At 36.8% G+C, this 10,216-nt stretch overlaps 1 long non-coding RNA gene across 1 annotated transcript; it reads right to left on the bottom strand.

The window, feature by feature from the left end:
- Positions 1-768: 768 nt before the first annotated feature.
- On the bottom strand, positions 769-9,467 carry LOC109155296. The gene is made up of 3 exons (XR_002049883.1): positions 9,457-9,467; positions 8,938-8,949; positions 769-852 (listed from the first exon to the last, which is right to left on the bottom strand). It is a non-coding gene; the product is annotated as an uncharacterized LOC109155296 (long non-coding RNA).
- Positions 9,468-10,216: the final 749 nt, after the last annotated feature.

The raw sequence follows: 10,216 nt of genomic DNA, 5'->3' as shown, positions 1-10,216 counted from the left end.
CCAAAGCAACACTATTCGGAGGTGCATACGTGAGGCAAAGAGACTTGAAGATGTGATCTACGAACATACCTACAGAGAGCAAAACAGCGTAGCGGACAAACTGGCCTCGACGGCCTTATCACACCATATTGGTGTTCGACTACTGATGGAGCCCCCCCCCCCCCCCCAGTCGCTACAGGATACCATCCAACGGGAACGTTTTGGCACCGATCCCCCCGAGGTCCTAGTAACTGCTAGTTTTTTTTTTTGGGTAGCACCCTTTTCCAGGATTCAAAAAAAAAAAAAAAAAAAACAATTCAATTTCTTGTAGCCATCATCTTCGTCAATAATAGCTTTTAAAATAGTAACAACATATTTGTCACTAAAATACTTAAAATTAGTGGCACAACTTGTGTCACTAAAATAAGTTGAAATTGTGTCACTATTGTCAATCTTGATGTTTTTATATGTGACCATTATTTGGTCACAATTTTATTTTTTCAAATAATACTAACCAAATGCACACAATATATAATTATTTATTTCAAAATCTTGCCATAATTAAATATTTTAATTTAATTATTATCTGGAATAAAATAATTCATTTAACAAATGTTACTCGTCAAATTAAAAAATATATAAAAAGATACCATTGTCTAACAAATATATGTTGTAAAAAATACAATAGAATACAAATAAAAACTTTTTAAAATGAAATGTCTTGATTATTCTTCACTTGAGGTAATTGATGGAGAAACATTGCTTAGTACATTTGGAATCTCTTGATTGCTTGATAAGTGAGCAAAAATTTGCTTGATTTTAGCAGCTTGTTCCTCTAAAGCTACTTGTGCGATTTTTAAAATTTTGCAACTTCTTCTTCCAAATTCTTTCCTACAGTAAAAGAAAAAAAAAACAATATATAAGTATATGAAGAAGATTAAATTTTAAACTCAAAATTTTAAAAATTATATCACATGTACAACCAATAACAATTAAATAGGTTATTTTAACAATTCCCTCACGACAAAGATGAAAATGATACTTACAACACTCTTTCATAGTAATTTTCCATTGTTGTTTTCCATAATAGCAGAATGCCTAGGATCCCATCACGGTAAAATGAACCAAAAAAAGCCATACAAAATTCCCTAGTGATTCAAATGTTTTAGGATCTAAAATGCATTCAGAAGCACACTGAACAACATACAGAACGATATCATATCATTTGCCCCTAATCCTTACAAGCAAATGATATGATATCATTCTGCACTTCTGTGTGGTTCAAAATGTATCAATGGTTTTAAAAACTGCCTTGAGGAGGCCACTAGTTCAAGTCACTGTGTTCCAAGGCACCAATATTGGAAGGTTTCCTTCGAGTCACCTGCACAACCGTGAATGGAGCAGAGCTGAATTAACATTGAAATTTCCCGACTGCAACAGATGTACCTGACGCCGGAGACTGTTGCAGATGTACCTGAAAAGAGGAGAATCAGTCACATATGATACGGAGTATTTAGCACAATAATAAATAAAACAAATATTTTTAACAAAAAAAAAAAAAAAAACACTTTCCGTATTAGCGATTGCGAAAGCTGACGGCGGTGGCTGAGAACCACAGTGGCGGTGGCGACGTCAGTGGCAGACGTCGATGGGAGTGGTGACGAAGATGGAGAACGCCGATGGAGTGGAGCTTGATGTCTTGGACCAGAGACGATGGCTCAGCGGCGATCTTCGCCCCGAATGATTAATGTCATCAGGGAGACAGCGTACGGAGAAGACATGGACGATTGTGGGGAGGTCACAGAGATTTGGACGCAATGGAATTTGGTATTGGAGGCTATGGATTTGGAGGGAGATGAGGAGATTTGATTTTTGACAAATTTTGAGATAAAAATCCTAAATTTTTGTGTTTGGTATTTTTAATAATACTGTATGCAGAGTTTATTTAAAATAGAGGTGTCAATATTTTTTTATCATTTACTTACCAAATTTATTAAATAATTACTGAAAAATAATAGATAAAATAAGGAATATTTGATTATACTTAATATTTTAAAAAATTAATTTTTTGGTAATGTATATATATAACAAAAAAAAAGTTAAACTTGTTCAATAATCTTTTTTTTTGAAAATTATATGGGTGCTTCATTAGAAAAAGGCTGAAATAATGTCTGGTGGGTGGATATCCCAGTACATACCAGCAAGTTGCTGATAAGCCGTAGTAGCTAATGCATGAGCTAAATAATTATCTGATCTAGCAATAAATCTAAATGAACAATACTGAAATAAAGTGGCAATTTGCCTGCAGCCGTCAATAGCATAGCCCACATAGGAGCGAAACGCGGCGGTTGGTGTTGTAAGATAGCGTTGCAATGTCAAGCAATCTGTGTATAACTCAATATTCTGCTCCCCTCTTTCCTTCAACCATGATAAAGCCTCTTTGCATGACAAAGCTTCGGCCATAAGAGGTGAGAAACAAGTTGGTAACGGTGCATTGAAGGCCGCAATATATCCTCCATTTACATCGAACAAAACAGCCCCTACAGTGGCCTTCCCCGTGTCGTGTAAATACCCTGCGTCGACCCGACTGTTGGTCCCGATAGGGTGGTGAAAGTCTAGAGGGGGGGGGGGGGGTGAATAGACTTTCAAGCTTTTTCAAATTAAATAACTCTTTGGTAACTTCAACTCTAAGTAACAAGTAAATAGAGCAAGTTTGTACTGCACAGCGGAATAATAGTAAAGAGTTATGCCCAACTAGTAAATTAAGTGTGCAGGTATAAGTAAGTTAGGTACAAATGATATGTAAAGTGACAGAGATATCTTGAATATATAAAGGAGATGGTTCACTCAATATATAATAACAATATTCAAGATTGTAAATAAATATCGTATCACGTCGAACGTGTGACGACTGTTACATGCAACACGTCAAACTTGCTTAGAATAAATCACTTTTTAAGCTCGAGAAGTTTGAGTCACATGCATACGTGAGAACACACTAAACCCGGATGATTAAGATTAACTGTGAATAGTAAACGGGTTAGTCGGATGAGATAGATAAATGTAGCAAATAATGTAAGTGCGGTATGTAAATGAGAGAGGCAATTTATAGTGGTTCGGAAGTGGCGTAATCTTCCTAGTCCACTTTTCTCCTTTCGCGTCTAGGAGAAATTCACTATTTTTTCACACACAGTTACAATAGTGAATAAGCGCTACACAAGCACTTCTTCCGGATGTCTTGCACACAGCTACACCCAACTCCGAGTGTCTCGCACACAGCTACACTCAACTCCGAGTATTTCGCACACAGCTATACTCAACGCCAACTAAGTGTCTTGCACACAGCTACACTTAGCAACTACGAGTGTTTTGCACACAGCTACACTCACTAGAGTATTTTGCACACAGCTATACTCTTTCTACAATTTACAAATACAAGGATTTGTATTTCTCTCTCCAACTAGATTTTGAGACTATTCAGACTAAGTCTCTTTGAATATTTGAGCACTTGCACTTTTAAATTTTCATGTGTATTGCACTTCTATCTTGTGTCTATCTTGTTTATCTCTGCTCCACACACTTTGTCTTCAAGTCTTCATGACTTTTTATAGTCAATCAAATATATCCGTTGGAGTGGGATAATTTGATATTTGAATTTTGAATCTTCATAGCCTGATATTGTTGACAGTAGTAGATCTTCAATTTTGATTTGATTTGTCAACTTGCCTGACAAAGTAATTATTTTTAGCACAACTTTGATTTTCTAGTTGTTTCTAAAAATATTACTTTAATTGTCAATTTGAATATCCAACGAATCTTTGAAATAAATTCATCTGATAGAATTTATTTCTAGGATAAGTTTTTATATTCATGCCTTCATAAATATTTTTCCGTTCTGATCAAATGTCTTTCAGGCAATTTTGGAGTCTTGTGGCATGTGGGTGGACTTGGAGTAAATTCCTTCGAATTTATCCAATTTCTGATCATCTTGCTCTTTTGCCACATTGTGCTCCTTTGACTTGAACATTGTGCTTCTTTCGATACATTGTGCTCTTCTGACAACATTGTGCTTCTTAGACAACATTGTGCTCCTTAGCAGATTTGGTCACATTGTGCTTCTTTAGTTAGCATCGTGCTCCTCATTGTGCTTCTTTAGTTAGCATCGTGCTCCTTAGCAGATTTGGTCAAATTGTGCTTCTTTAGTAAGCATCGTGCTCCTTTGGACACATTGTGCTCTTTTGAACACATCGTGCTCCTTCAAAATCTGCCTTAAAAGTATAGGTCCTTGGGGGGAATCGATCTCGAGTGTGATCATTTAGAGTAAAGACCTCTACCATTTCGCTGTTAGGCTCATCCGGTCATTCCTTGCAACGCCATTACTTTATGCTTCTTTCACGGATGAATACTCGTAGGACCAAAATTAATTTCTCAAATTAATTTTGTTCTTCCTATGGTAGATTCCTTCTGATTTCAATATTCTGATTTATGATGCTTGTACTATAGACTTAAAAACTAAGGGGATCTAAAGATACATTTGGCTCATCAAAACTTACAAAAATATTCCTATCAATTTTCCCCCTTTTTGATGACGCCAAAACCTATACTCAGTCATTTGGCTTGTCTTTTAAAAACAATTATTTTTCAAAAGATTTTATTAACTTAGACATAGCCAAGATGAGTTTAACAAATGATTTTGACTCTAGGAAAGGTATTTTTAGCCACTATATTCCTATTTCGCATTTTTGGAATTTTAATGATAATGAATTTTTGCATTTTTCCAATTCATGCGATTTGATACACTCTAAGCTAAAAATATTACCTTTCAAGACAAATAATAAAATTTAGAAACAACTTAATAGCATCATAAACAGATAATTCAAATCATTCCAAATTGTTTCATGGGTTCATGTACCCGTGGACCACAAAAATTGTACCAATCATACAAATCATCTAATCACTTTGTTTCTCTTTTCCTTGAGCACATTGTTAATATGGTTCTGAACATCAACGAAATTGTCACTAATGGCAAAGTTGTTGCATACCTGCCCAACTGAATAGTAGTTGAAAGCTTCAGTGATGTTGCTCCCGGGCAGTATACCTTCCTCATACCATATGATGCACTCTTCTAGACTTTTTCCATCTTGTAGCTCGGCATCATTGACTTTGATGTAGTCCCTTAGAACCATAATCATCAAGGCTCTAGCATAGCTTTGAATTCTTCTGAAATTTTCACTTGAAACCCACATGTTTTGATCACTAGGACCACTTTTCTTCATTCCTTTTGGTAGATCATTCAAAGTCACCAACTTTGGCATTTCAACTCTACCGTCTCTCGGTGTGGATTCCAAATAAAGAGCTGCACGGTTGTACCAATTTATTTGCTCAATGTTTCCTCCTGCACAAACAATATCACGAAAAGAACGGTTAGTGGTATTTGCACTGCTTGATCCTCCTGGACTGCCAGCTTCACCACCACCGAACCAATACTCCAATCCTCCTTTTCTTGGTGCATTTCTTCCAGCAGATCTGCCTCCTCCACCTCTACTACTGCTTGTGCCAACATTTCTGCTAGCCATGGTAGTCATCATCATCTCAATCATGCTCTCCAAATGACTGAATCTCTCTTCCCCCTTTTTGGCGTAATCAAGAAGTGTATGAATCGATTCACGAAGAGATGAAATGGATTCAGATATATTCTCATAAGAACCCCGAAGACAGCCCACTTTGGTGTTAACTGAGATGAGATCCGTGTGGACATCATTAATCTGCTTTTCATGTTGATGAACAACATTGAGAATACCTTGACTTTGGTTCACGGCAATTGCTTCATTTGCCTTTCCAGAATTCTTGAGGATTTGGGAAAGTTGGATATAGAACTCATTGAGTTGCCCTTTGACATTGTTATTCAAACTTCCAACTTGTCTTTCAAGTGCTTGGTGGGTATCAATCAAATGTTGTTGACTTCTCTGATTTTCATCAAAAGATGCTTCGAATTTTCCACCTTGAATATTGACAACTTGATCCACATGAGTGTAGATCCCTTGAAACATGTTCTCCATTCGGTCAACAAGGCTTAAGACAACTTTCTCCAGATTTTCTAATTTCTCATTTGTAGGTGTGCTATCAAGTTCTTGCTCTTCTCGGGATGAGGGAAAACACCTTGCTCCTTCTTGAGCAAAATCGGCTTCAAGCATGTGAGATTGAGCTTGATTTTCCACTATATTTCCTTCCCTTTCCGGAGTGTGTAGCACGTGAGTGTCACCATGTTCACTTTCTGCATTAATAGATTGAATTTCCTCCGTATGTTGACTAGCTTGCATGGCATTTTGGTCTTGACTTATTTCAGTGAGATTTAACACACTCACATCATATAAGCCACTATCCATCAAGTGTACACCATACGTGACATTTTCTTCAACATCCCTTGTCACAAATTCGGCCATATCAACTAAGAAATTGTCTTCAGTAGGCAAATCATCTTGAACAGTGCAGTCAACAGTAGCTTCGGCCAATTTGGCTTTCAATTTGTTCACAAATGCTCCATTTACCGTAGACAACAAGGTTGCATGGCAAACATCAAAATTGCCAATCCATTTTAGTGAAAACAATTCTTCTTCATGCATACTTGGTCCCTTAGTCATCAACTCATCATAAGGACCAAGTCTCCATTTTCTCCAACTTAGGACTCTACGGTATTCATTCACTAATACACAGTCTAATCTTGCAACTTGAAGAATCTCCTCATTCAACATTGTTTCCAATTCGGCAATTTGGGAAAAAGGATTTAAAAGACTTTGGCTTGCATTTGGGTTAAGACATGTGGTAGGATTTTGGCTTGTGGTAGGGTTAAGGCTTGAGGTAGGGTTATGGCTTGTGTTTGGATTTTGGCTTGATGTAGGGTTTTCATGGGATTGAGAGGGTAGACCAAGAATTTCTGCAACTGGTCTTTTTCTAGTTGGGATACCTCTCGGCTTCCTCTTTCTTTTGGAATTTAGATCACTAATCACTTCATGATCTTTAAACAAGATTCTATTACTTCCAAAAGGCTTCTTTGACCTCATAGTCAACCCTTTTCTTTTGATAATCTCTCCAATGAGCAAACCGAACCCTAATATACGGTTGAACTTCCCATTCCTTATTTTTGCACCTTTCACAAAGTGTGCAATTCGGCTCAAGACAAGCTTACTCCAATCACCCCTAACAACATTCATGATAGCATGTACATAACCAATTCTTACGGGTGAAATATCTTCCATGCTATTTAATTTGCACAACACACATTTGTAGAGAATTTTAACAAGCATTTCATACTCCAACTTCAACTCAGATTTTTGACCGGAAAGATTTGGTTCGAGAGAGGCATTCTCATTCCGAATTTCTGTCCAAATTTCCGTATGATCATATAGGTGAACATCTAAGTCCAACAGTGGTTGTTCTGGACTAGATATGGGCAGTCCAAAGGTTGTGTGTAACTCGTGTTCATCAATGGTGATGAGAGTTCCATTCACGGTGGACTCAATGGTCCATCCAACAACCTTGGCATTCATATAAAACTCTGCTACATCTTCATCATAGAATCCAGAATATGAGTAAGGACATAACCTCATTAGATTGCTTTGTTGAAGTGCATTGATGATTCTTTGTGCAAGAGGAGAGTTCTCGGCTTCTTTGAGGAATCCTTGAGGGTCAAAACTTCCTCCGGCCTTGATTCCCACTGCTAGCTTTGCAAGGTTGAGTTGTGTGGTGTGTTCTTCATTCGGTTGTGAGCTTGTATCTCCAATGGTGGCCATAATTCGATTGATATTTTTAGGAGATTTGAGGGATTGAGAAATTTTTGGAAGAAGAGGTTTGTATTTCGGCTATGGAAGATGAAAAGCTTTTGAAAATTTGAGTGTGATGGTGGCTTCTCCAACCGATTGGGTAGAAAAGAGGTGTCTTTACACAAATATCCTCTCAATTAAATGTTGACTTTTAATAAGTGAGGGGTATTTTTGATATTCCAATAGCTTCCAACCTTTGACCTAACTGATAGTTTAGGTTATATATTCTCCATCCAATTTGTCTGCTGATGTGGCGCCAAAAATTTAGATACTCGGACTGATTTTACCTGAAATAAAATTCAAACAGCACTAAATCTGTTCGAAAATAATATGTATGTATCTACACGTTTTTATGTAGATGGAAGAAAGAGAAATCTATTCTTTCTAGACTATTTATTGTGCACAACTACCATAAAAAGGTGTTCTCATTTAAGACATTCTATCATCACACCATCTTATCACTCTTAAATGGTAGGATTTGGCATATCTAAATGATTTCTACTTGTACATATGTATATAGATATACGGTTAGAAAGATATATAAGCACTATGTGCTTTAACACCATTTAATGGATATAGGTGGACTTTAAAAAGATGTGACATTCCTTGCATGTGTGACACATAGGCACGAAAATTTAAATCAGATAAAGTGTCGAAATATCAGATGAAAAATTGAGCTTATAAATAGAATAGAGTTTAGAAACTTAGCTCAATTCAATCATGCCCATTTCGTGTCTCAATTTCGAAAATCTTGATTCACACAGAGGCTTTGTGAGAATATCAGCTAATTGATTCTCGGTCGGGATATATTCGATTGATAATTCCTTCTTTTCAACATGATCCCGGATAAAATGATGTCTCACATCAATGTGTTTTGTTCTTGAATGCAACACGGGATTGTGTGTTATGGCAATAGCACTTGTATTGTCACACAATATATTGACATTTTCACAATTCACGCCATAATCTTTCAGCTGTTGTTTCATCTAAAGAATTTGCGCACAACAACTTCCAGCAGCTATATATTCAGCTTCGGCTGTACTTGTAGCTATGGAGTTTTGCTTTTTGCTGAACCATGAAACCAACCTTCCCCCTAAGAACTGGCACGTTCCTGAGGTACTTTTGCGATCGATTTTACATCCTGCAAAACCTGCATCTGAGAAACCAGTTAGTGTAAAATTACCTTCTTTGGGATACCATAATCCCACATTGACTGTTCCTTTTAAGTATCGGATGATTTTCTGGTAGCAAGAAGATGACTCTCTTTTGGCTTTGACTGGAACCTAGCACATACTGCCACTGAATAAGATATATCTGGTCGACTTGCAGTGAGGTATAGTAATGATCCAATCATTCCTCGATATTTTATTTTGTCAACATCCTTGCCTTCATCATCTTTATCTAATCGTAAAGATGTGCTCATCGGGATCTTGATTGAGGGTTTTCCATCTTGACCAAATTTCTTTATCAGATCTTTTGTGTACTTGGCCTGATTGATGAATATTCCTTCGCTGAGTTGCTTTACTTGTAGTCCAAGAAAGTAATTCAATTCTCCCATCATGCTCATTTCAAACTTATTCTGCATGAGCTTAGAAAAATTCTCACAAAGAATTTTATTAGTACTTCCAAAGATAATATCATCAACATAAATTTGTACCAATAAAATGTGATCATTTTCTTGAATTCTAAATAAGGTTTTATCAACAAGGCCTTTTGTGAAACCACAGTTAATTAGGAACATTGATAGGGTGTCATACCAAGCTCTCGATGCTTGTTTTAACCCATATAACGCCTTCTTTAACTTGTAGACCTTATTAACATCACCTTTTACCTCGAAACCGGGAGGTTGCTCGACGTAGACTTCCTCTTCAAGTAATCCGTTTAAAAATGCATTTTTCACGTCCATTTGATAGACAGTGAAATTCTTGTATGCGGCATAAGCTAGAAATATTCTGATGGCTTCTAGTCTTGCAACGGGTGCAAATGTTTCATCGAAATCTATGCCTTCTTCTTGTGAATATCCTTTTGCCACTAAACATGCTTTATTTCGAATGACGATTCCATCCTCATTAGCTTTATTTCGAAAGACCCATTTTGTTCCAATTACATTGTAATTTTCAGGTCTTGGAACTAATTCCCATACGTCATTTCTCTTAAACTGTTCAAGCTCTTTTTGCATTGCATTGATCCAATCTGGATCACTTAAAGCTTCTTCAAGAGAATAAAGAATTTATACTGAGGACCTTGTTTTTACTCCTTCTCGTGGATCTCCAATTACTAGCTCTGGAGGGTGATTTTTGAGCCATCTCAAGTCAGGTTGTAGATTGCATGGGCTTTCCACGTTTCCTTGCTCAGTAGGTAAATTGGAGGTAGACACATTTTGCTCATCAGATTGATCTCCAATTTGTGTATTGACT

This window comes from Ipomoea nil, unplaced genomic scaffold (assembly GCF_001879475.1).
Source record: "Ipomoea nil cultivar Tokyo-kokei standard unplaced genomic scaffold, Asagao_1.1 scaffold2700, whole genome shotgun sequence".
Taxonomy (NCBI): Eukaryota; Viridiplantae; Streptophyta; class Magnoliopsida; order Solanales; family Convolvulaceae; genus Ipomoea; species Ipomoea nil.
The sequence above is the reverse complement of the archived record's forward strand: the minus strand, read 5'-3'. Positions and strand labels throughout refer to the sequence as shown.